Here is a 27,978-nt window from a genome sequence, read left to right as displayed (position 1 = left end):
TGGACAGCAAAGTTCAAATACATGTCCTGAAATGGAACCCGCAGTTCGGCCAGGATTGTTTGTGAAAATAAACGGCGCAGCATTGAATGAGCCTGTTGGGCAAGGCATTGACTGAATATTCGACATTTAACCCCTACATTAAATGAGTTTAGGCCACACATCTGGCAGGCTGGCCGAGGGTGCGGGGTGTGTAGCATGTGTGGTACAGTTGCTTCAGTGGGTATCTCATCTATATGATTACTACTGGTGGAGGAGACAAGGCGTTCCTATTAAAACCACTGTGCATAGCAAGTAATAAAACACACAAGTGTGGCTGGCGTGAAGAGGGAAGTATGGGCTTGAATGGTGAATCGTGGGACAGAACAGAATATACAAAGTAAGAAGCCTTGATGAGTAAACACAGAATCTTCCAATCAGCATGACTCTCCTGCAGCCCCCAGACTTTGTGCTCTTACTGCCAACTCTCATATTACTAGTTCTCTGCCATATTTTGAAGTAATTTAAGGTGTTTAATCAGATTGCTAGGGAGATCTCTGTACAATATGTTAAAGTTCTTTGGACTTGAAATTAAAAACAAGTGTCTTTCATGTGGAGGTAAAACGGGCAATATATGTGTATCAGAGACGTTTAAGGAAAGTCATGTTAGAAAGTCCATTTTACTCCCATCTCAGTCTTACAATACTGCTTCCACACATTTCAGGGAGATGAGGAAGCGGGAATAACTTCGTGGAGAAGGAATGGAGGGATAGCGCAGAGAGTTTAACCAGTTTGGAGTGTTAGTTTTAAGTTTGGGTGGGCCTCGAGTATTCCTGCTGTTGCTTCTGTTGGGATGGGTGGGGGGGGGGGGTGCTTTGATGCAGGGAGAAGCCCTCTGTGGAGTATTTGTCTGAACTTTATAGAGCTTCGTTCATGTAGCGGTCCAGGAACCATGGACATGCAGAGCTCTTTGGAATTCATCCCTTCCATAGTGTTGAGCCAGCGCATTGCATTCAAGGTAGGGTCAAAGAAGGGATGGAAGATGTGGCCCTATTGATTATACCTTTTCTAAGTTGACCTGACTTGTTCAATGCTGGATGTAGCAGTTGAATGCTGCATGAGGAAATTTGACGGTTCAGTAGAATGTGTGGAGGAATTGTCTCCCTGGGTTTCTCTTTAATAATCTGTTGAGATCACACAGCAGTTCTACAAAAGACACTGTACATATAAATTAACCTGGCCCATAAGGTCATTAACGGATTGGTTGATTTACCTGAAGAAGGACTGGTGTGTAGCTGGACAAGGCCAAGCCACTCATGAGAAGGCGCCTTGAGGGGAAGCACATACTCTTCCAATAAAATAAGACCTCCCAGGGGCAACCGGTGCAAGACTGTCGGGGCCGGAGACGTGGTCTCATTGGCTGAGTCTTTATCTTAATCTGTCAGTCTGGCTCTGGGCTAACACATTGTTTGATTAGATTGTTATGTTTGAACGGGTCTCTAATGACATTATTTTTGTCCCTGTATAATGTTTTCATTGGGTTCCAGGCGGGAATTTCTTGTCCAGCAGTGGAACTAGATGTCCAGATGTCCACGCGCTGCGAATGATTACACACGAGACCGCTGCATAACTGGTTTATTGTAACTTAGCACAAGGAACACTGCTTCTCACAACACCTGCGGAGGCGCAGGGTATAAGCGCAATTGAATTGACTGCCCATCTTTCAGAGAGATGTCATCTCGGCTTTTCATTGGGTGCAGTGTCTATCACAGCGAGGCCTGCGTTGCTGTGTGCTCCAGTGTGCTGTCAAGGGCTAATGCTTCCTGAAGGCATCCCTCCCCGCTCTTGGGCCCTGAAACAGTGAACTACAACCTGTTCGGAGGGGGCGCGCGTTTGTAAGTGTATTTACACGCACTTAGCTGCACCCCTGACCCTGCGTGTTTCAGCAGAGCTCTGCGGTGTCCATATATCTGGAAGGTCACTATTAGGGTCACGCTGGGTCTGGGCACTGCTGTCTGCAGGTCAGGGTCGTCCCCCCGGTTGCAGCATGGCCGGCTGCGATCGATGGAAATGTTCTCTTTGTTGTAAACAAACAGAAGCTGCTGGTCCTCTCGAGTGCCCCTGGGTGGTGCCAGCGGGGCGCTGCCAGCCGAGGTGCCCTGTGTTAAATGCCAATGCTGCTACTTGATTTTCACAATTTCAAGAAGGAAAAAGAACGGAACAGGTCCTTCTCAACCACTTTTTCAGTTTGAATTAATCTACTTTATTTGTACCAATTTTGAGCTGTTTCATTCAATGGAACAATATACAAAACGTTATTATCATCACAAAATACAAAGAATTACAAAACCCCCACAACAACGGAATTGCCCTTAGAAACCTTTCCAATGTTCCTCTTTGCAATAACTCACATCTCCAGTCTCCCTATCATCCATACTCTCTATGCACACTTCATACTCATATTCAACTAGTTGCCACACTCATACTCACATACTTTCCTCATTCACATTGAACCCACCCTGGGACGCCTAAACAGTCTTTTCTTGAAAAGGCAATCCATTTTTTCAATGTACTAACAATACCAAATTGAAAACAAGGCCATCAATGTTTAACAAAACAATCCAAAATATCAGAAAAATCAGAAAAATCGAATCTTTTGATTGGCGTAAAAATGATGTGGTCGTTTCGTATCCCTTTTCCTTGGAGGGATTCTCCTCAGGACCAATAATGCCTTCTCAAACAATTGAACTGCATCAGAAACCACTCTTATGTGTTATTTGTTCAATGGAAGTACGCTAAGCCTTTGATTGTGGGCCACATTCCAGGTTCCCTGGAGATTCTCGACTTGTTGAATAATTTGCTGTTATTAAATAACTTATCTTGATGTAGGAAACCAGTTTTCTCCACTGTTTGATAGGAACAAAATCCTGATTACTCGTAAAAGTTCCACAGCGACTCAAACCGGAGGACGCTCGCTTATTAATCGAATGAATGCGTAAGTTGCGTCAACTTTCACATTCATTCGATTAATGAGCGAGCGTCCTCTTGTTTGAGTAGCGGTGGAACTTAAGATCACTATTTAAAAACAGCTAATTGTTCAACAAGTCGAGACTCTCCCGGGATCCTGGAATGTGGCCCACAATCAAAGGCTTGGCGTACTTCCATTGAACAAATAAGACATGAGAGTGGATTCTGATGCGGTTCAATTGTTTGAAAAGAAATTATTGGTCCTGAGGAGAATCCCTCCTAGGAAAGGGATTCAAAACGACCACGTCATTTTTAGGCCAATCAACAGATTCGATTTTTCTGATATTTTGGATTGTTTTGTTAAACATTAATGGCCATGTTTTCAATTTGGTATTGTTAGTAAATTGAAAACATTGATTGCCTTTTCAAGAAAAGACTTATGTTTAGGCGTCCCAGGGTGGGTTCAGTGTGAATGAGGAAAGTGTGTGATTATGAGTGTGGCAACTAGTTGAATATGAGTATGAAGTGTGGATAGAGAGTACGAATGATAGGGAGACTGGAGATGTGAGTTATTGCAAAGAGGTACAATGGGAAGGGTTTCTAAGGGCAATTCCGTTGTTGTGGGGGTTTTGTAATTGTTTGTATTTTGTGATGATAATAAAGTTTTGGATATTGTTCCATTGAATGAAACAGCTCAACATTGATACAAATAAAGTAGATTCATTCAAACTGAAAAAGTGGTTGAGAAGGACCTGTTCGATTCTTTTTCCTTCTTGAAATTGTGAAATCAAGTGGCAGCATTGGGGTTTCACTTTGTTAATATCTATGTTGGCGTGGCCTTGCTGCGTGTTAGCCAAACCCTGTGTTGGCAATCCTGTGTTAAATGCCGCTGCAGTCCCAGCAGGTGCGCTCGCGGTGAGGACAGGAGGCAACAGGCCACGCCCTCCTTGAGCCATGGTGGCACGAGAGCAGCCTCCGCCCCTCTATGGGAGGAGGCAACACAGAGCAAGGTGGCACAACGGCAGAATGCGCCTGGCAATTGGAGTGGAGACCACAGGGACATCCCTGCCTCCTGGCCACTCTTAGAGAGTTTCTTTGAAGAGAAGCTCTTAGGTCTCTCTTGTTCTGTTATTTATTTTGAGACCCGTTGTGCTGGAGCACGCCCACTCAGGTATTCACACTAAGGCAAAAACAACAACACTTAGTATTATTACTTCTTTTCGTTACTAGAATTGTTTGTATTCTAACGTCATTACTTCTACGGACAATATTAACTCAAATGTTTACCATATATGATTCATGCTGTTTTGTTGTTTTCACTGTATTTTCCATTAAGCAGAACCACAGTTAATCAAACGCCCTTCAGGGGATGCTTTGAGTGCATCCTCCTCCTGGTTGTACATTCCGGAGCCCTGAATCAAAACCAAACACCTGAACAGCATCCAAGGTGGAAAGGGCGACTTTGAGTCAGACATTGTTGAGCATGTGTGGTGCTATAAATTCAGAAGCAAAAATAATCTTTTTTACGTTTACTTTGTTACATTTACCATGTGGATTACCTCATGGACTCCACACTGACAACGGAGGGCCTGTGAAGGAGTCAGAGCAGGTTATTGCTGCTGGGAGTAGGGGCTCTACAAGGAACACAGCTGCTGAGGGCACCAAAGTAATATTTTTGTGCTGCCCACTGCACTCTCCTCCAAGGGTGTGGGAGGTAAGAAGGGATATGGCTAGCCCAGTGCCTAGTTTGTAAAATACCAAGTGTTGGGGCCTAAAGTTTTGCTCAGAAGCCCCCAGCCAACACTATTTAAGGCCGGTGTGCCATACACTAAGGCTGCCTAGTCTGGATTCTACCTTATACCCCTTTCATAAACTACCAGACAATGACTGCACCTTTATCTCATTCTAGCAGGATTTTATATCCCTGCTTTTCCCTTGGTCACTGTTTTTTTGTTTCTATTCCTCCGTCTTTTCCGTTTCCGTATTTTTCTCTCTTGTGCTCTGGGTCAAAATTTGATGAGGAACAATAAGTACCGGTTCCCAATAATGAGTGCTGGTGGGTCCTACCTGCAACTACTGGCTGAAATTAAGCCCTGGGATAGCTGGCTTGGAGAAGGTTTTTATGCCGGCGCTGAAGGTTGTGCATTGTCAGCATTTATGAAGCTAGTGAATGATGGGTGGCTTAGATATAAAGGCAAAGCAACTATTCCTAAAAGAACCTGGATAGTGGGCCAAGAGATGAACAGACAGTGACCCAATTCCTCCTGCTTTCTTCATAGAACATACATCTTTTGATGATTGGTTCTATTTACTGCACACTATTCGTCCATGACTTAGTTTTTGGAGGTTTTCTCTCAAATTACCCTGATTTTGAGTAGTCTGAAGGGCCCTATTCCAGTGGCGGCTGCTCCAGCAAAACAGCAGTGGGGCAGGGAGGGGGAGGAGATTTAAAAAAAAGAAGAAATTCACTTACCTGCCGGCTGGCCGGCCCAGCCTGTCCTCTGTCCTCTCCATACTCTTTCTGGCTTCTCCTTTGCAAACAGGAAGCAGGAAGCACCAGGGCTCCCAGGCTTCCCATAGCCAATCACAAAGCTGTAATACAGCGTTGTGATTGGTCTGAGCGCCGTGGTTCGGCACTTATCCAGGGAGCGGGAGCCTAGGCATGTTCTCCGCCCTGGCTGTAATGCATCCTGGGTGGAGAACAGGGAAAGTGAGCCTGAATGTTTGACCGGTTCAAGACGGCCGGCAAAACATTCATATGCCCTTAGGGAGTGCCAACCACTTTTCCCCTGCTCTGTCAGCAGAGCAGATCCACCCACCAAGACACTACAGCAGGAATAAATAAAATGATAGCAACGTCCAGTTATGATAATTTTATTTTTCCTTTTTTACACTGCGAAAAGCAGAGGTGGCGACGCTCCTCCGCCTTAGCGGATGAGCTGCCACTGCCCTATTTCAAGGAGACCAACGGACTGTAGCCACCAAGGGTTGCAATGTTGACAGCCACTAACAGGACTAAATATTTTCAATGCAAAAGAAGTCCCTTTGTTCACCGAAAGAATCAGAAAAAATATGCCTAAGCGCGAGCAGCACATCCATCCAGGAATCTTTCCCAGCAAGATTCCTGGATGGGTGTTTTGCTCACGCTTAGGCTCATCAAGGCCCAACGTAGTACTTTTTCTTTTTATGTCTGTGTGGTGCCATTACTGACAGGCTTTTTGGAGACTCACAACTTTCCCACTGATGGCCCATACATTACACAGGTGTTGTTTTGCCTGATTCTTTCAGAGGCACAATAATGAGGCATGCACACTCTTCATCCTTTTCATTTAATCACTTATTTCAGCCTTGAGAAAGTCTCTGTAATGAAACACGTGTCGGCTGCCTGTCTGTACGTCGATATCTAGAATTCATACAAAAAATGTGTAATATTGTTGATGAAATAAATCACATGGAGTTCAATCACAACCTAGCCTTACTACTTTATTGAACAGACTTATATTGCTGTGGACTTCTCTGAGTGCTTCTGAGTTGTCCTTGAATTATTGTACGCCGAACGGGGAATCTTCTATTCTGGCCTATGCACCCCAGGTGGCAGGGTGCTCATACCAAGGGAACACCAAACCTCACTTCGTTGCTTGATTATTGCGTTGAATTCCCTAAACATTTGTACAAGCTTCGAATGTGCGGACATTTTGACATTACAACTTCTGATTTGTGTACAACATTTAGTATATAGTCTTGTTTAATGCATTCTTATGCATGTCTCAAAATGAACTAAATATCTGACAGTCTAAGAACATCTGTATCTCAGTGACATACATGAAAATATAATCTTCCCACTCACATGAAGGGTTATTTGATTTTTTCTTATTAGTACAACATTTGCAATGCAAATATAAGGCATGGTATCTAATCAATACCCCACGTGATTGACCTAAGTGTTCCAGCTAAAGTGTTTTGCCTTATCTTATTTATTCAACCTATTCATTTATTCACATTTGTTGCAGATTTTTATGTCCAAGGTTTACAGATTCTGGTGATGCTAATTATTTGAAAATAAAGTTCTGATACTGCATCCTTCACCTGGTCGGAGTCATGTAGCACAAGCGCCTGTAAATATGTTAACAAATACTTGGCCCCATTCTTCAAGTGTGTCTCCAATTGACGGCATAGTGCACGTATGTGTATTATGTCTGCACTCTTTATTGGGCACCTACTAGATGTTGAGTTCTTAAACTTTCCAATCTTGTCTATTGGACTATATGGAAGAATGATCCTAAAACATTGTTTTTTAGGCATCCCTATTTTAAAGACCTTGAACATCAAGTTAAGTACTTTTTTCAATTATTTTAAAGAACTGTGTACTCAAATTCGGATGTGTTATTTTATATCATGTGCATTTTCTCTCCTTTCTCTTTGCTCGTGTCTCATTAGTAGTTAGTTATCTCGTTCTCAGAATACATTTTTCAAGAGTCTTTTTAATGTGTTTTCGTTGTTTGAAATATGATAACGGCAGTTGTCTCACCATAGAATGGTCTGCCGTGATAATTTTATTGGGTGTTAGGTATGCTAAAATATCAGTGGCGGCTGGCACGGCTCACGAGTGGTGAGCAGGTGTGGGGGGCGCAAGGCTGGGGGGCCAATATGAAGAAAACATTTTTTAAAACACCTTGCTGCTGGGTCCCACGTCTCTGCTCCTGCTCCCTTCTGTCGGACTCCAGGACTGGCTTCTCTGACCAATCACAATGCTGCAATGGAGCATTGTGATTGGTCTGAGCATCTTGGTTCGACACTCAGCCAGGGAATGGGGGCCTGGGCATGTTCTCCCTGTAATGCAGCCTGTGTGGAGAACAGGGACAGAGTGTATGGCTGTTTGGCTGGTCCCAGAGGGCAGGCCAAACAGTCATGTGCTCCTAGGAGTTGGCAAACCACTCCTCCCCTGCCCTGCTCTGAAAGCAGAGCAGCCCTGCTCGCGCACCCACAAACAGCACAGAAGCATAAAATTATAATAACTCAAAGTTATTATAATTTTATGTTTTCTTTATCTGCACTGCTTGAAAGCAGTGGGGCGACGCTCCACCGCCATAGCGGTGGAGCTGCTACTGTAAAATATCCCAGACTGATTGCACAACATATGCATATTCCATAAGTACTGTAATTTTGTTGATTGACCACTCAAGTTTCTCAAGGAATTACAGAGATACGCAGCACTGAAAGTGAAATGAAAAAGAAAAGATGGCAGGGCTCGAAAACAAATGTGGTTTGAGACTAAATATTATCATATGCTCGTCAATCTCATAAATGGGGTTTCACTGGAAAAAGCACAGTCAAAACCAGCACAATATTTTTATTTGGGCACCTTGATCCAGGGCAATAAAAGAAATAAAACAAATGACAGGGAACGTTTAAATGTAGGTGTCAATACGTTAGTTATTCAATTGAAATGAAATAATGTTTTAGGCTCTGGAACACCAATGGTAAACAACAGTAACCACCTGTGTCACAAAAGGGACATCTGGTGACATTGAGTTGCAGCACTAGCATGTGACAGACATGAAGATTGTTTTTTTTTTAGTTGGTGAATGATAGAAGTAGAGGGCCTCATAGGGGCTCAGTTGTGTAGACTTGCCATGCCCCTGGCAGGCCCTGGCCCACTTAGAGCACTGGAGTTACCTTATTTTTACACCACTGACGTCCATACTTAAGGCGCTAACTTGTGGTTATGATCCAAATGAAGTTGCCACATGTCAGCAGAGTCACTGCAAATCACATGTGACATGCAGTTTCCTGGGAAACACACTAACAGTTCATAGTGGACTTCACCAGCCTCATATCCATGCCAGGATGATTTGCACAAGTTACTGGATTAAGAATCCTGATGGGCCAGGCATCAGTGTCATGGAGCACAGGCATGTAGGTGTGCAGTTCCACAATATGTGTCACCATATGTGGGGCATTTTGTGCCTTAAATTTCCTCTCCTGACCTCACTTTATGTTCCTCATCTGCGATTTCCTAGTGCTAGAATGTTGGCCCTCATTCTTTGCCAGTTTGCCACCTCCATATCCTCTTAGTTATTTCATTGTGCATTTTGCCTTACCAAATCTTTGTAAATTGTCTTATGGTATATTTTTGTTTTCTTGCTATTTTTATTTGTTTCCCTGTTATTTCTACTTTGTCCCTCTTTTCAAGTTCGATTCCTCAATGGATGCGTTCTTCCCTTTCATATATCTTACCGTGCTCTTTATTTTTATCAGATTTTTTCTTGGAATTCTTTATTTTATATTTACACTATTATGTTCTGTTCCATCTTTCTTAGCCTGTCCTCTTAAGTTTGAATTTGATATCTTCTCTAATTTCTCAACAATTGTAGTTTCTCAGCCATTTTCCTTCTCTTCGTGTTCCTTTTCTCTTCCTTTAAGCCCCCATCTTTCTAGCGTGGCTTTACTCCTACATTGTTCATCAATTTCTTTTCATCTCCTTTTGTCTTTTTTGCTTTTGCTTGCCCTTGGCATTCTTTAAATGTCTCTCATTTTCTGTCTTGTTCCTGCTCTGTCTCTATAAAACCTAATTTCCTCTTTTCCCTCCTCTTTTCTTGTTGCTGCTCTGAGCACAGGAATTCGTGAAGTGACAAACACAGCAACATGACAGGCCGGCTGCATGATTTTGCTCTAGAAAGCAGTTGAGTACGAGATTGTAACAAAGACTTTATAATGTGTCTTTGCCTGCAGCAGCTAAGAGAGACCCGGGAGAAGAAAGGTGCTCAGGGCAGGGCCCAAGGGACAGGCCTGGTTGTCAGACCGGGATGTCCTTGATGACCTTATCCACCTGTAAATCTTCCCTTGGATGGCAGACAAATGAACCCAAGTAGGTAATCTTGACCTTGTTGTGTGGGCCACCATATTTAGACACCCTCATATTAGGGGGGTGGGGGGGGGGTTGCCAAAGCTGAGTTTAATCAAAAGGTTGAACATGTTCAATGTTGGTGAAACATGGTGGCATGGTAGGTCGGGCAGGGTTTATTTCTTTTAAAAACAAACCCTTAAAGCAGTTGTGTATTTTAGAAAAAACAAAATATACATCTTTTGTAAGTTCTGGCAGTTTCCCTTAAGCTCATTAGGATTGTTCTTTTTCTTGCATAGGGCTGCCGTGCTGTGCATGGTGACCCCAGACAGTTAGAAACTGTATTGGGCACTTGGACCAAGTACGTGGACCTTCTGCCACCACTAGTCCATGGACGGCTAGCTACCTGGCATTGTTGTTCCAATGGCAGAGCCAGGTGAACCTCTGTCTTTGGAAACCTGCCAGTTCCCATTCCTAACTGAGGCTGGGATCCAATAGATAGACCAGCAAAACACCCCCTAATTTCTCCCGGACGCCTCACTTTCACCATCAAAATTACGCCTTACTTCCCTTTCCAAAACATTAACAAACAAACAGAATTGTCATCGTGTGTAATGAAAAGAAAAAGAAAAACATAAAAGCACAATAGATAAAAACAATGTTTCCTTAAAACTGTCTAACCTAACCTGATTGCCTCACCTGAAAGTACATTCGATTTTCTGTGATTCTAAGAAGCATGAAAAACTCTTGAGTCACTGAAACAATATTATCACGAAAGAGATGACAAGCGAACTGTCCAGATGTTGCTTCCTTATGATAGAAAATTGTTCAAAGTTTGACATTCCTGTTCCGAATTTAAAAATATTTTTTTCCAAGCAGTAACTGTGCTTTGCACAGAGGAGTACCTGTCCCTGTGGAAGGAAAAAATGAAGCGGGTCAAGGGGTCTACTTCATGCCTTGAGTGGATTTAGGGCCACATTTTAAAAATTGTGCTTTTTGGGCCAGATGTATGAAGCCATTTACCTTTCTTAGCGGTCCGAATCGCAATTTCGACCCTTTAAGAAATGCTAAATGGCCTTTTCCAATGTACAATGGCCCGAAATCGGTCATACATTATGATTTCTATCTGTGAGAAAATGTAAATTGTGACCACGATTTAGGAATTGCAGATAGGGATTACCTATTTGCTATTCCTAAAGCACATGTACAAAGCATTTCCTAAATGCGAATTGGGGAGAGGAGTTGGCCTAACGGCTAGGGCGGTCAACCTCAAATCTGGGGAACCGGGTTCGAGTCTCGGCAAGGACGCGCAACATCCTGTGATTCTGGGCAAATCATTTAATCCCCCTGTGCCTAACAAAAATAAATGTGTCCTCATGTAATGCAACTGGTGCTTGTGTAAAGCTCTCTGATACCTTTGGGTCATGTTCGCACTATATCAAACTCTGTTAAAAAAAATCATTGGGTATTTATGAAATGCTATTACCATTGACTCAAACTGCATGTGAAATGAAGCACATATGTGCACTTACATGTGCTCTACGAATTTCAGGAAGTCTCCAGGGAGGCCTTGAGGCCAGAAGCACCCTTAGTTTTGTATTTCCTATTAAGAAATCGTAATTTAGGAAATGTAAAACCATCCGTACTTATGGGTCTTCAGGCCCATAGGAACGAATTGTTTAGGATTTCCTAATAACGATTACCCAACAGCATCCTACTCTGTAGGAATCACTATTAGGGTATCGCAGGGTATATACATACCAATGTGCACTTCCTAATTAGCGATTTCTTGAGAATTGCTGTTTAGGAAGTGTGAAAAGGAACCTTCGTACAGCTGGCCCTTTCTTTGTGTTGGTTGTATTCAACACGAGTAATCCTGTGCATATCTGCACGCACTTTCCAAAAAGCCAGACCTGAAGCACTTGAACAAGAGTAAGAATGGATAGTTTGCGTGTGTCCTCTGAGGGGAAGGACTTGAACCTTCTTTCCATTAAAACCACATTAGGTTTAATTAAGCACCCCACTGCAAATCAGATTAATTGTATAAATTGACATTTATTAAAGAGTCTTAGTGTTAATTGTCCTGCAAGAACACACAGTAGTGCAAGTCAAACCTGCATGTGTTTTAAGTGGGCTATGTATGGAACGACTGAGAAACATGTAGCATCTGCTGGTATCCAAGCTATTGAATATGGGTTGTTTGTGAAAAGCTCCCAAACCAACTAATAAAATATGAAGTTTGATTGCACTACTCACAAGTAGACTCTGGATTCTTCTTCTCATTCCAGGAGCACAGCCTAATTTCCAGCTCCAGGCTGTTTCTTCCCTTCATTACGGCCCGAGGGGCTAAATGAAAGTCAGTCATTTTGTAAAAGTGGGAAAGATTTCACTGCTTCCAAACTTTACACAGTTTTCTTAGGTTTATCACTGGCTTGAGTTTCCAAAGCAGGCAGAGTCATTCATCCCTCTGTGTCTGCGAAAATCATTAGAGAGGCCCCCTATTTTTGCAAGTGCGTGATTCAGTTTATCACCTAACTTTCCAGGTACAAGTTCAGTTTCAGGGGATGTATGTCATCACAACGCATGCTTTTACTCCGCATGCCATTACAGCGCAAGTCGTTACAACGACTTGCGTTGGGGGGCGCTGGAAAGTGGATTAGTTTAATTTTCTATTCCAACTCCAGTCCCAGTGGATAGTAGGGAAGGTGTTGGATAGAAAATTAAACTATTCTCTATCCTCCAGCGCCCTCCAGAGCAATTCGTTGTAATGACTTGCGTTGTAATAGCTGCGTCGTAATGGTAGTGCGGAGTAAAAGTTGCGTTGTAAAGGATGTTTCCCGTTTCAGGCCTCAACCCTCTTGAGTTCCTCATCAAGCTCACTCATTCTCAGCTCATGCTCTACATCAAGCTCTCTCATTCTCGCCTCATTTCATGTTCTTCTCTTCTGAGCTTCTCAAGCTCCAACTCATGATGATCCCCGGCCCTCTGCCTGTCCACCAGCTCCTCTGAGGTCACACTTTTAGAAGATACATTGCTGCCAGGCCTGGAGGTCCTTACCCTTAAAGGCAGATCCTGAGCTACAAAACCCCTCTCCCAGTTCCTTGTCATCATCCTCCTCCCCCTCCCCAGTGTGTTTGACTTTCCACCAGGCAAACAAGGCCTCCTGCAGAACCCTCTTCTTGGAGGGACTTCTCATGTGAAGACCAACATCCCTGCAGAACTGCTTTAAATCACTTGCAGTGCAGGAACACAATTTCCCTAACTGAAACGCAGTTTCTTATACAACTATTGCTGGGTCACCCCGGTGAGCAATGACTGACTTTCAAGAGTTGTCACAAAAAAATAGAAAAACAAAGACACTGGTCTAAGTGCATAGTGTGTAGTACAACAGTGAGTCACTGCAGTACTGCAAAAGCCCAAGTCCTATCCTCACCAACAACCAATGTTAGAAATGGGGTTTCTGGTTGGCCAGTGTATGCACCTAAGCCCGGCATAAGCCACCACTCTAGTCAGTGTAAGAGAGTTATACACCCAAGATAACCCCTGCTCACCCCTTGGTAGTTTTGCAGAGCAGTCAGGCTTATCCCAGAGGTAATGTGTAAAGCGTATACGCAACAGACACACTCACACACACACCAGTGACACACTAGGCACACCACAAAAAGAGACTGCACACAAGGTTTTCTAAAAATATCCTTTGTATTATACATAAAACACATTAGACCGTAATCACATAAATCACTTTGCCAACCAGGCGATTGTCATAACCTCACATAGATCATAAATCACTTTGCCACTAGGCAATGGTCATAACAGCATAGGTAGTGCACTACAGAAAATACTTATAGGTTGCATATGTCATAAAAACAGTGTGAAAACATTAGGCATCACATTATCACAGTTAGCTCACTGAAGTAAATGCTCATACCCTGCACAGGTCATAAATCACTTTGTGGAATAGGCCAGTACATTAGATCAACATTATTTTGATCACCATTACTTCATCACTTTCACAAATCATTAAACACTGGGCATTGCATTAATCCGACGTTACCGGCCATTCACAAAACGAGCCGACCTTTAACATTGCAGGCCTTGGCTGATACCAGAGGCAGCCCGGATTGTGGCACGCCTGTGCGCTACCACCAGCCGTGTGGTGCCAGCTTATAAATGCCCCCTTTACCGGCTGCCAAGAATAACGCAGGCTTGCACTCAGGTGACACCGTGGTGAAGGATATTTGGCCAAAGAGAAGGAGAGCACGCACTTGGTCTATGGTCAGGACCCACAGGACGCTTGTAGTGCGGCCTCTCCAGCTGCACTAGACAAGTGGCAAAGGGTACCCTCCTTAGTCAGTGGTCGTACACCAATCCGGTGCGGCTGCAAGGTGGTGGCTCTCTTCCCTTCTGAGAGCGTCCCCGCTTCTCCTGAGCCATCATATGCTAATCCGTTTGGAGAGCGTCCTCACTTCGGAGGCGCTAGTGCACCAAGTGCAGTGTCTTTGGTGGGGACAGGGCTTTGGTGAGCCACAGCCCTTCTTCTGGCCTCTGCTCCCATGTTAGCGGCGTCGTCCTGGTTGCCAGGCAACGCCTTGTGCTCCTGCGGTGCTCACTTCGCTGGTGAGCGGCTGCTTTTGCCTTCCTCCAATTTCTTGTGCCGCGGCGGATGGGCTCAGCCTGAAACCTTGGACCCTGGTGGTGCAGCAACATTGCCCATGGGGAGTAGCAATCCAGGGAGAGCCAGAGGGCCTCCCCAGGAGGTGGACTGAGGTGCTTTGCAGAAAAAAGAAGCCCAATGAACTTCCAGTAAGCACAGGAAGTTTAAGTGAAAGTAAACATCACACATAGTACTTGGAAAGTAAAGCACCCAGAACTCTTAGTAATAAAGCACACACACTTTGATGTCTCTGAGTTTCCCAGAGCAGGATGCCAGCACACACAAGCCCTTGGACATTTCCTTCCCAAGCAGGATACCACAGCAGGGCAAAAAGAGTCAGTTCTTTTCCTCCACCACAGACAGAAGCAGCAACTGCAGGCCAACCCACTCCTCACACAGTTCTTCTGCTCTTCTTCTTGGCAAAGTCCTCTTGTTCCTGGAAGTAATCTGAAGTTCTGGGGTTTTCAATACTTATACCCCAAATTGTCTTTGTTCTGTTGGTGGTAGGGGTCTCTGAACCCAGTCCAAACCAGTCCTGTCCTCCCTTGTGCAGCGTGACCACAGGGGCAGATACAGCATTGTGAAAAGGAGACACAGCCTATTCAGGTGCAAATGAAAATCCTCCCACCACTCTAAATGCAGACCAGGTCTATTCAGCCCTGCGATGAGTCATTCAGGCAAGGCAGGGCACATCTCAACCACCTCAGTGACTGACTAGAGTGAATGCACATCCCCGGCTCCTGTTACTCGAACACCAGACGCTAAATACACAAACAATCAGAGGCAATCAGGATGGTAAAGTAAGAAAATGCCCACTTCCTTTTTCACCACCCCCTTTTGTACCACTTTCTAAAAGTGGCATTTTCAAACACAGAAATTTAACACCACCTTTACCAAAAGGTGTGTTAATACATTCTAAGTTCAGAGAGCCTAAACTCCATTTCTCAATCTTATCCTCATGGAAAGTTATACTTTTAAGATGTTACAAAGCAACTCCCATGTTAGCCTATGGGACAGATATCCTTTCAAGTGTGAAAAACGAAATACACAGTATTTCACTATCAGGACATGTCACACAGGCATACATGTTCAGACTTTTACATACACTGCCCCCTGCTCAGGGGGGGTACATTGGGCATACCACAGGGGTGTCTTACATGTAAGTCAAGGGATGGTTTAGGTCGGTCAAGTGAGTGTACTTGGCAGGTCAACATGGCCTTTTACAACTGAGTGCATAGTCGCTACAGTGGTAGGTCTGAGACGTATGTGGATGGCACAAACAGTGTTGCAAGGCCACTAGTAGCATTTGATTTACAGGCCTTGGCACGCACCATGTATTTTACTAGGGACTTACCAGTAAATCAAATATGCCAATCATGGATAACCAATCATTGTCACAATTTATAGAGAGAGCATATGCACTTTAGCACTGATCAGCAGTGGTAAAGTGCCTGGAATCCTACAGCCAACAAAAACAGGGTCAGTAAAATAGGAGACAAAAAGTAAAATGTTTGGACACAACCCTACGAAAAGGTGCACTTCCAACAGTTCTCATACCCCATATCAGAGTTGACTTTCATTGTACCTGTTCACAATGAGTGGAAGTTGACTTTTTCACTTACTTCCAAGTTACAACAAAGACTCTTCACAAAGACCATTGCAAAATAAGTCACAGCTGGTCAATTTGACACTTTCACAAAAAGAGTTCTTTCTGATGCCTTGTGAGGAACACACCACCCAGGTCTCTTTGACTGTGAGCGACTAATAACATTTCTCACACACCAAGGACAGAAAATCCACTCTGCTGTTCTGATGATACGGCATTAAAGATGAAATCATTTAGCTAACTTGTAATACTTGATTTGTTCAGTTTTGGGGTTAACAATGAAGAATATATGATATTGTGATGATGAATGTTAGAACGGATGATTGAAAAGATTTTGTTGTGACTGATTTAGTTCCCAAAGGGTGTTTTTCTGACTTTTTAGTAGTGTATGGATCACTGTCCCTTTGGTATCGTGGCCCCTCTCACAATTTCTCCCTTTCCAGAATCAAACAACATTTGTATTATCTCAGGAGGTTTGCCGACTTTTGATCAGGACCACTGGAATTAGAGGGGAAGACCAAATTATACATCAATTTTGACTAAAGTATTCACCAAGACAAGACAAATATACTGTGTAATGCGGCACATTTTGTGATAGTATTACTTTATTATTTTGCCATTTCTACACTTATTAACATTGTCTGGGCAAAGAGTTCTTTTCATTTGTACCTGTTTACCAGCCAAATATAGCAATATGCAACTGAAAAGTGATTAGTCAGTTTTTGAAGGCCATTTCACTGTGTGGCAATACGTGTTGCTGTGTTTTTGACTTCTGATTACTTTTTTGTTTTGTAAATATATTTTTATTGGTATTTTTCACATTTACAACATATGACATTTAACAATTTTTGTGTGAAAATGTGCAAATTGTGAAGCGGGTGATTATGTGGGAAATGTGAAAAATGCATATTTAGCGGGAAAACGTCGCAGCCGCAGAACCACATATTTCTGTCTGTGCTGCCATCCAAGCTTGATGTGTCATTTGAAGCCTCTGGAGGCAATATTCATTTGCTGTTTCATCTCAGCTCTCCTCCTCCAGTTATACGATGCAGTCCCCTGAGGGTTCATGAAAACGGAACTGACCCAGTACTTCTGTACAAAGAAAAGGCAGGCTGACAATTGTGGCAACCTAAGATCGTACATTCTTTAAGAAAAATACATGCACCTAGAAACCATTTAATGATCTCTCTGTGCACAAGGTCCAATTACCAAAACTCCAATTAAAAAAAAGGTGGATGACCACACCAAAAAAAGTTTGATTTCCTATGGTGCCATCAGCCCATTTCTTTTTAATACTCAAGGGAAATGTAAGCGTTAGTGACACGGAAGGAATTTCCTCCTGGTTAGCACCACTGTATAAGGTTAATATACCAATCATTTCAAATGTAGATCCACTGTAGCGAGACCAATCTCACGCATCATAAATTTTCATGTCTTCTCAAATATTACAATTCTTTTCTTTTTTTTTTACTATCAACATAACCTTATATCGAGAAAATGACTTGCATGTATGTGTGTGAGAGAGAAAGGGAGACACTGTCACGGGAGTATTGCAATGATTTAACTCAAAAACATTTTCTCTGAGGGTTTTATTAAAATGTCTTCGCAATTTAGTATGCCATATGCTTTTTCCTCAGATGTCAAAGCCCCAGGTTCTACATTTGTACAGCAGTGTTTATTTTATACCACAGTTTACAGCATTGAGGATTTCAATGTAACAAGCTATTGCTTATTGGCATAGGTATCCACACTTCACAAGCTTTAAACCATTGCAAAAAATCATTTAAAATATATTTGTGAGAGATATGTTCATATGACTAAAATGACAGTATAAAACAGATCATTTATTTGACTTTTGTTATTTTGCCTAATATACTAACTCACTAGACTGTGAGCAAGGGCTTCTCTTGGGCATACACAAGGTTCATGATCAATATTAACTAATGCTCTCTTCGTGGACTTTTGAACTAAGATACCATTGGCAGGTCTTTCTAGCTGATACTGTGTGAAACATGAATGTTTGTTTATCCTGTCCAAGAGTAAATCCTGGTAAAATTCAACCTAATACCATATCCTGTTCCATGTTATTACAGCTGTTTTTCTCTGTTACGACAAATACCCGGTGGTGCCTGCAATGCTTTGAGTGGAATGAAAAAGGTCTGGCTCTTCAAATCTTCACACAGCACTATTCAGGGGCCTTACCTAATAAGTGTAACTAAGGGCGCTGTAGAAGAAGCGTGACCTATGTGCAGGCGCGACCTGTGGAGGTAAGAGTGGTGGGGGGAATCACCAGACAACGAGGAGGTAAACTTAAATTAAAAAAGACAAAAACCACTCAACTTGCATTTGCCGCATCACTGACTCAGTGCTACAGCAAGTGGCAGGTAATTGGTTTTCGTTTTTAAAAATTTAAGTTCACCTCATTGTTCTCTGTTGACCCTCCCAACACCCCACCTCCCCACCCCACTGTTCCTAACTGTATGGGCCACACCTGCCTTTGTGACTTCTTAATGAAGAAAGTGGCTTGCCACATGGATAAGATTCCTCCATGTCTTCGCTAAATAGACACTTCCGTTACAAAAAGTAGAACCACAATTAGCAAATCAACAAGATCTGGGGGTTATTTACAATAGATTTTCCTGGGTGCTCACTTGGCAAAGCAAAACAAGTGTCAACCCTCTAATTAAAGCAATTATGATGGGTGATACATGGGATCGGGGCTATCCGAGTCTTTATAAGACCTTGTTAGCCTTCATAAGATTGAGTCCAAATCCAAGCCCAATTAAGAAAACCTTAACAAGATAATATTTAAAGTAAATCAATATAAGGTTTATTCAAAATTAAGATCATTAACGAAAGTACATAATTAGTTAAGGAATTAGCAATACATTTCTCAATAGTAAATCAAAACAATGCAAGAGGATGACATAAGGTCACTCTCCAAAGTGTTAACAACCAGAACTAAATAAAGTTAAGAAAGAGGACAAAGAGTCTGCTCTAAAGAGTGCTCCAAAAGACAGCCTAGTGCAGAACTCCTTTCTGAGAAAACCCAGAAAGAACCTAGTATAAAGTTAGTTGAACAGACTAGCAGATTATGTACAGTTTAAGAGCCCAAGAAAGTCTGGTACATAACCTAAAACATTATTTTTTATATAGTGTTCTATAGACAAAATCCATACACATTCAGTTACTTCTAATGGTCTGACAGTGTTGCACTAGCAATGTTAAAAGATGCAGAGAAATGTATATAATAGTACATAAGACACATTCAATAAGATAAACCTAGAAACACCCGCTTTGCAGCATATTAGTGTATGAGGAGCACATTACAAAGGAAGGAAATAACATGATATTTACAAAATAAAGAAATGCAATAGATAGTTCAGCTAAGGAATGAACCCTAGAGAGGGCTTGAGCAAAGGACCGTGAAATCTACAAAGACAGGAACAACCTGGGCATGCCTTCTTTGGAGGAACCAACATTCATACAATTTGTTAATCCAGAGACCATGTCTTAAGCTTCTACCTCGCTGAGGTTCTGAAATAGAAAAGCACACGTGGAAAAGCTTGTTCACGTAAAATAAAAGTAAACATTTCTTTCTGCAATATGATTAAATGTCAGGGCAAGCTGTCAGGGATAGATGTCAGGGAAAGCTGTTATATAAACCATGTCTAAATTAGCCAATATGTTCTAATTAGTCTAAACGCTTCTACACAAGCGTTGTGTCAATTTACTAACCATTATAAAAGCCTGTCGGTTCAGTGATAAATTGTACAGCGCCGTTAGAATACCACATAATCCTTTTAAGCGTCACAACTTCACACAGTTTCAAGCACTGTTTCAAGTATAGGATATAAATCTTACACCTTGGAGCACTCTACTTTTTTATATGTGATTCTCACCAATGGTTGCAGAATCTGTGGGTGCTAGCCTTGAACCTTGGTGCACAGTACAAACCATCGTGTGATGATTTAAACACCTCACCATGCCATCTACTTCAAGCTGTGGGAGCCACATTTTTACCTTCAATATCTTACAGCTCTGAATTGTTCAAGGGAAAAGACATCATAACCCTCAACAATCTACAATCAAGCCTATTTAAGAAACTCTTTGCAATTCCAAGGTATGTGCGGCAAACCCAAATTAGACTGGAATTTGGATTATTCCACCACAGTCCCTATAGGCAGGGTGCCCTGGTAAAATTGTGCTGGAGATCTAGGGCTGCAGAAGCAAATTTGCTTGCACATCATGGTTGGGTGGAAATAGAAAGGCATGCCCTAATAAAGAACTGGGGGGCATATTATCAAGGGGGGCGATAGAATTATCGCCGCTTAGCGACCGTTGATAATTCTCTATCGCCCTGTTAGCAAGCTGTCGCTAACAGCAGTTAGCGACAGTTTATAGGCGATAGCGAGCGGTTTGGGGCCCGCTTTGCATGTCAGCGATATTTATCGCTAATGACATGCAAAGTGGGCGTACCCAACCTGTTAGCGACTGAAAGCAGTCGCTGACATCGCTATCGCCTATTACCCACACAGGCGTAGCGATTAAAATATTCACGCTAAGCGCAAATATCTGGGAGGTGGATATAATGGCTAAGACCCTGTTAGCGATAATGGGTGAATATCACTGTATTCTTAGTGATTTTCACGCATTTTGCCGCTATCGCCGAGATTTTTTTCGCATTTGAGATAAACGTTTCTAATAGCACATTATCTCAGCGATAGAATCCAGTGATGCGCTGCGATAAAAAATTTGCCGCTAAGCCTACTTAGCGATAAATATCGCTATTTGTTGGTAATATGCCCCTTTGTGTGCTCAGTATTACAGGACGCCATCACTAAACTGCAACTAAAAGATTCCTGGCACACCTCCATGGATTATGCTGCTTTTAAACACAATACATATAAAGATGCCAAATTATCATCCCTTGCCTTAGACAAGGCTGCTGATTCAGAAAAGGGGGTGGTGATGAACAGAGTGTCTGAATTAAGCAGACCACTCTTACCCAGTCCAAAGATCAGGGCTTGATCCATCACCGTTATTTAGCTCACTGCCCCATCCCAGCTCAGGTTGGCTTGGTAGTTTGGTTGCCCTGTTCCCATCATGCACTGGGACAGGAACAGACTAATTTGCATATAGCCAAGTTCTGAGCTGGGATGGTGCAGTGAGCTAAAAAACGGTGATGGATCAAGCCCTGATCTTCGGACTGGGTAAGAGTGGTCTGCTTAATTCAGGCACTCTGTTCATCACCACCCCCTTTTCTGAATCATTTTGTCCACCATAAGCGTGGAAGGGTATACTCAGATGTGAGTCCCTTGCTCATTGCACCATCAGGATTCAAGCAAGCCGGGCCGACGACGCCTGAAATGGCAGAAACCGGTCCCCGGAAGCTTGTTTCCTTCCCAGTATAAGAATTGGCTTGGTAGTTTGGTTTGCCCTGTTCCCATCATGCACTGGGACAGGAACAGACTAATTTGCATATAGCCAAGTTCTGAGCTGGGATGGTGCAGTGAGCTAAAAAACGGTGATGGATCAAGCCCTGATCTTTGGACTGGGTAAGAGTGGTCTGCTTAATTCAGGCACTCTGTTCATCACCACCCCCTTTTCTGAATCATTTTGTCCACCATAAGCGTGGAAGGGTATACTCAGATGTGAGTCCCTTGCTCATTGCACCATCAGGATTCAAGCAAGCCGGGCCGACGACGCCTGAAATGGCAGAAACCGGTCCCCGGAAGCTTGTTTCCTTCCCAGTATAAGAATTGGCTTGGTAGTTTGGTTTGCCCTGTTCCCATCATGCACTGGGACAGGAACAGACTAATTTGCATATAGCCAAGTTCTGAGCTGGGATGGTGCAGTGAGCTAAAAAACGGTGATGGATCAAGCCCTGATCTTTGGACTGGGTAAGAGTGGTCTGCTTAATTCAGGCACTCTGTTCATCACCACCCCCTTTTCTGAATCTTAGACAAGGCTGCAGCAGCAAGTAAAAGCAATGCATGGACAATTTTGCCATCATACGAAGCTTGGGGTTCCCAACCGTATTTATCTGTGCATTTTTCATGGCACAGAAATCTTGACCTCCTACTACTTCGACTTGGCATGTTTGCATCAAAGGACCACACGCCCTCCTGGAAGCAGCACTGCACAGTTCCAGAATGTCAGCTCTGTGGCCAAACAAACAAATCTCTGCTTCACTTGCTGTATGTTTGCCCAGCCTTGCTCGCAGAGAGACAAACTCGTAAGACATACATTAAGAACTTTGCAAATTAGGTCATGTCGACCTGCTGTTATTACAATAGTGAGGGGAGCTCCCGAGCAATTGGCATGTAAAACAGTAACCTTTCTGAACCTAGCAGCCAAGGAGTTAGCAAAATCCAGTGTCTGACTTCTAATCTGTGTCTCTTTTTGGAGATTAGTACATTGGCAATTTGGTCCATGATTTTTAAGTTTTATAATGTAGTATACATTGAAAGTGCACACACCTCGACAACTGAAGGCCTTTTTAGACTAAGAGAACAGTATTTATTTTAGTATGTGTACAGTAAAACATATGCACTTTATGAAAGAAGTCTTGAACAGTAATTATGTACCTCATTATCATTAGGACAAAGGGTTTCCCATGAAGTAGACTTCTGTCTTTTTCACCTTACTAGATATAGCACTTTATCTGATTAGATATTATGTACTGACCGATCGAATGTTTTTTAAATAATAATGCTTGATTGGCTATCCTGTATTATCTAGGTAAAAATGTGAATTTGTTGCTTTTATGTGCATGCAGTGGTTTTAATCATTAAACTAGACGCACTTTATGGCAAAGGTTTGCACTTGACATACCCACTTTAAACTCTAGAAAAAGAAATCCTGAGAGGTTGAATGTTTTTAATCATAAAGTTTTAGTGGCTGTTTCGTAACATTTGGGTAACATGTTAGAATTTGCATGCATTGGTTTTAATTATCGAACTAGAGGCACTTTATGCAACGTTTTGCACTGCACATACGGACTTTATAAATACTAGAAAAAAAGAGTTCCCTGAGAGGTTGTTGGCATTAGTCTTGTTTTTGTTTATGGAGGGTAGTATACATTTTTTTTATTTCAATATATTACATTGTTATTCTGTGAAATTCCTACCGATGAAAAGCGAAATGAGATTCTGTAGCGATTTTTTTTTTTAATCTTTTATCCTTTTTGAACAGTGAATATACGCTGCAATATCATATTGGAATATCACGGTAATAATAATCGGTGTACCTTTTTGTAAATGTAATGGTTTTAATTAATTATGCATCAATAAACTTACTCATTGTGTAATTCTCAAATCTTGGAGCACAATTAAACTCGTTGCTTGCACGTTGTAATATAAAGCCACTGTGAGTATGCCATAATGGTGGAGCAACCTATTCTGGCCGGTTGACTAAATTAGGTGCAAATTAAAGACAAATTATGCATGGAGAGAAAGCAAATTGTGCATCATACATAATTGAAGGCAAATTATTCAGAATATTTTCTGGGATCGTTGTCTAGTTTTTTTTTAATTCATCACACATTGATATAAAAGAGACACATACGCTGTGAAAAATGCATAGATTCCTATAAGACAAGAAAAGGTACACATTCTTCATCACCATTAATGAAATATTTTTTATTGTACTGAATAAATGATATAGCACTTCATATCCCTGACTGCAAAGCGCTCCGACTCACATCAGGTTCCTGCATGCCCTTTTCAGTAGGGTGTTAGCTGTTTTAGGTCAATATGTATAGAATTGTATAAGGTTTGTAAATATTCTCTCAACATGGTTTAGTAAACTAGTAGCTGTGGATATGCATGCAAAGTTGCAATGAAGTGGAACAATAGAGGTGGTAGTTCATATAGTAAAATCAAATCTCCCCATAAGACGTCACCATGTCACATGCTTATGCTTCACACACTTTTTCAAACACTCTTCAGGCTAATGTCACACCAAGAATTTTTACAAGCGAATCCAGTACCACACAATATAAAGAAGCACAAAGCGTTCATGGTGTGTTCACGTATACCGTTTTCAACTGCAAATTATTGCTATATGTATATCAGATAGATTTGATTTTACTGTTTAAAACGGTGCTCTGCCCCCTTGATGGGGGGGCCCTCTCTCTTGTTTTACTGGGCGCTTATATAGGCAAGTATCCCAAACTATTTCAATAAATCATTGTCATACGATAATTTTCTTTTAATTTGGGGGGCTCCTCCCCTATTGTTATCCTAAAATGAGGCAAGTTTTATGTGGTACCCGTCTGAACTGATAAAGTGCCACACTAAGGGGCATATTATCAAGGGGGTTTATCTCCGCTTTTTTGGCTTTAAAAGCCAAGAAAGCGGAGATAAAATTATCTCCCTATTACCTAGCTGTCGCTAACACCAGTTAGCGACAGCTAGTAGGAGATAACGACCATCTTGGGCCCCACTTTGCATGTTAGTGATATTTATCACTAATGACATGCAAAGTGGGCGTGCCAAGATGTTAGCGACTGAAAACAGTTGCTAACATCGCTATCTCCTATTACCAACTTTTGAAGATAATCGCGCTAAGCGCGAATATCTCCAAGAGCTAACACCTGCCCTGAGCAGTTCTTAGCCATGTTATCCAATGGGAGGTGGATAACATGGCTAAGAGCATTAACTTGGTAATGCATGAATATCGTTGACTTTTCAGCGATATTCATGCATTGTGGCGATTTTTATCGCATTTGCGATAAACCTTGGTAATACCAAGCTTTATTTGCGGTAAAAATCTCCGCAGCTCAGCGGTAAATTTTTGTCTCTAACCAAGCAATAGCGATAATTATCGCTATTGCTTGGTAATATGCCCCTCAGACTTTTTAAAGGCAGCGATGGTCAGGTGTGGTTCCAACCTATGTTGTAGTGATGTAATTGGTGGCAGGTATCGAATTTATACTGAAGTAAAAATAGTTCAGTGTTGTGGATGGCTCGATATGCATGCACATTACTTACAGCTGTTATAGTTCTTGTCACATGCAGCCAGCGTAACAATTGAAGGCTAGTACAAAGCAAATCTGAATATATAGATTAGGGTTTTGTTTTATAACTGCATTAGAGTACTGTTTTATAGCTACATCCTGTATTCAATACAGTTTACAAATAAAGCAGATATGAGCTTCAACATATGTAAGCTTGTCGTATTCTTAGTGTGAAAGAACTAAAGCAATGAGAGCCTGTATCCTCTGGGGAAATATTTGATGTAGAGATCGCATTATCTGGAAAAATTCTTTGGCAGCTTTGTTAACTTGTACTATAATGGGAGAGAGAGATCAAAATCTTGCATCAGAGCAAAGGAAACACATATTTTAATCATACTTTCCTATTTACTTCTCAGAGTAAAATATATACAACTTATAACTCAGCTGAAAAAGAACCTGTGTACATCTATTAAACGACCCCCCCCCCCCTTACATTGGGTATCCCTGTTAAGTTTTATTAGGTGTCTTCATGTTTTGGATTTATTTTGTGTTCACACTATTTGAACTCTACTAGCACATCTTTGGATTAAGAAACAGCCTTGAAGAACCTGATTGCATATTACATATCTACAATGACCACTTTTCGATAGGAGGCTGTTGGAAATGGGATCCCTGGCTGGCCAGGGCTTTCGCCAAAGTCAGTCAGAGACCACCACACCCAAGTCAGGGCAAGGGAGTTACACGCCAAGATAACCCCTACTCACCCTCTAGGTAACGTGGCGCGAGCAGCAAGGCTAAACTTGGAGGCGATGTAAGTTAAGTATTTGCGCACGCACCCCAGCAACAACAACCAAAGGCCCACCACAAAGGAAACTCCACACAAGGTTATATAAAAAATAGCCTTTGTATTACACCAAAACACAGTAGATAAAACACACACTTTACAATGTGCCAGAGGCACGGGCAGAATTTACAGGGGATATGTACAAGACAGGGCCACCTGGACCACTGTCAGGAATCAGAAGTAACACTTTCAGAAATAATACTTTTGCATGTAAAATCACTGTAGCACACAATAAAAATAGAGCACACAACCAGTCATTACTGGTAACAGGACCTCACTAGCACCACCTGTACTAGGGAGAAAACAACCACCTATGTATTACAATACCTGTAGGGGTGTAAGAGGAAAACACATGATGCAATGCATAACATTCATTCAGAGGTGTAAAGGCACATGACGCATAAACAATACATTCAGAGGTGCATAGAAAGTACAATTGCGCCAAACTCACGTAAGTCACCACCTGTGACTGTCCCTAGGCCCTCTAGCCTTGTTGGGGCTAGGACGCCCTGTGTTCAATGTTCAGGGTCCTAAACGTGGCAGCTGCCCACGAAGTGCTGGGCAGCTGTGTGGCAATTGATGGGGCCAACGTGGGAGCCTCTCTAGGCTCTGCCCCACTGACTGTCTCCTGAGCCTCTCTGGGCTTGTGAAATAAATGGCCCCTGAGCCTCTCTGGCTCGCAAACCAATCTGGCGCCTCGAGCCTTCTCTCCGGGCTCACAACAAGGTGGGGGCAAGGTGGGGCCTTCTGGGGCCACTCCCCCACAGACACCAAATGCCCTCTGAGCCTCTGGGGCTCGTGAATACAACTTGCCTCTGAGCCTCGCAGGCTCCAACAAACAAATGCCGCCTTTACGAGCCTCTCGGGGCTCTGAACCAATGGGGGCGCTGTAAGCGGGAGTCCCCCTCCCGGGGACTCCCAAGGCAATGGTGCGCCCTGAGCCTCTGGGCTCAAAACACAAAGCGCGAGGACGCGCTACCGAGGGGTGGGGGGGGGGGGGCGGACACCGACAATGTGTCCCGGCGCCCCTCCCGTGTCTGGTGACTCACCGGCTTCCGGTGCAGGTCCGGGGCTCCTCTCCAGCTCGGGGAGCCTCGGGCGGCCCCCGCAGGCAGCGCCTTCCTTCACTCCACCAATCAGAGCACAGGTCACCCGGCGAGCCTCCCGCAGCCACAACCAATGGCAGCGCAGCTCCCGGGTGACGTCAGCAGCTGCCCCGTGGCTTCTCCTCGGCTCGGGGAAAGGCGGGGCTGCTTCCTCCGGGCTGCGGCGGTGCTTTTCACCCGGGGTAAAGGCGGTGTGGGCAGCCGCTCGAATGTTCCAAACCAGCGAGGTGGGCACTCGCTTTAAAAGGTCGATAAGGCGCTCCCAAGCGCCAGGGGGCAATCACAGCGCTCCCAAGCGCTACAATTCAAAATAAAGCGCTCTCAGCGCTGGGGTGAAGGCACAGCGCTCCCAAGCGCTACCAGCCAAATAAAGCGCTCTTAAGCGCTATAAGTAAAATAAAGCGCTCCCAGGTGCCCTCAGCAAGCAGGGCAGAGTCCCAGCAGTCCTTGGGCAGGCAGGGGGGACAAGGCTGGGCCCAGAGCCAGCACACTGGGTATCCAGGCAGGGAGACACCCCAAGTGGCGGTCCTCTGGCCCAGCGACAGCAGCAACAGCCCCCTCAGGATCCTGGAAAAGAACAACATCTGTGGGGACACAGCCCCATTTTTATACAGTGCATTCCTTTGTTCAAGGGTGCAGAGTGGGGGCGGAACTAGTCGCAGCTGGTTCTGGAGTACTCTGTTTACCTCAACCACCCTCTCTATTCACTGGCAGGGCTTGGGTCATTAGACACACCACAGGGGGGCGGAGCCAGCATTGTGTGGGGAAAACCCAGCCCATCCAGGACACAGGTACACTCCTCCCACACTTCACTCATGCTAATCTCCCACTCACCACCGGGCAGACCCATCCAGACTTCCTGGAGCCTGGCATGCCAGCCAGCTCCAGCCAATCACACGCCAGCACCCTCACAGCACACGTACAGCCATGTCTAGAAATGGCGCTTCGCTACTAGACACATACATGCTGCATACACCATCTCGCAGCATTCACTCTCACGAGTTCACACATACCAGACT

At 43.3% G+C, this 27,978-nt stretch overlaps 1 protein-coding gene across 2 annotated transcripts in view; it reads left to right on the top strand.

Annotated features, from left to right (window-relative positions):
- The window catches only part of NKAIN3 (sodium/potassium transporting ATPase interacting 3), a 2,345,632-nt gene that overhangs the window by 1,912 nt on the left and 2,315,742 nt on the right, over positions 1–27,978 (top strand). The gene's annotated exons all lie outside the window — the stretch shown is intronic.

The sequence above is a fragment of the Lissotriton helveticus genome, chromosome 4_1 (genome assembly GCF_964261635.1).
Source record: "Lissotriton helveticus chromosome 4_1, aLisHel1.1, whole genome shotgun sequence".
Taxonomy (NCBI): Eukaryota; Metazoa; Chordata; class Amphibia; order Caudata; family Salamandridae; genus Lissotriton; species Lissotriton helveticus.
This window is presented reverse-complemented; position numbering and strand designations above follow the sequence as displayed.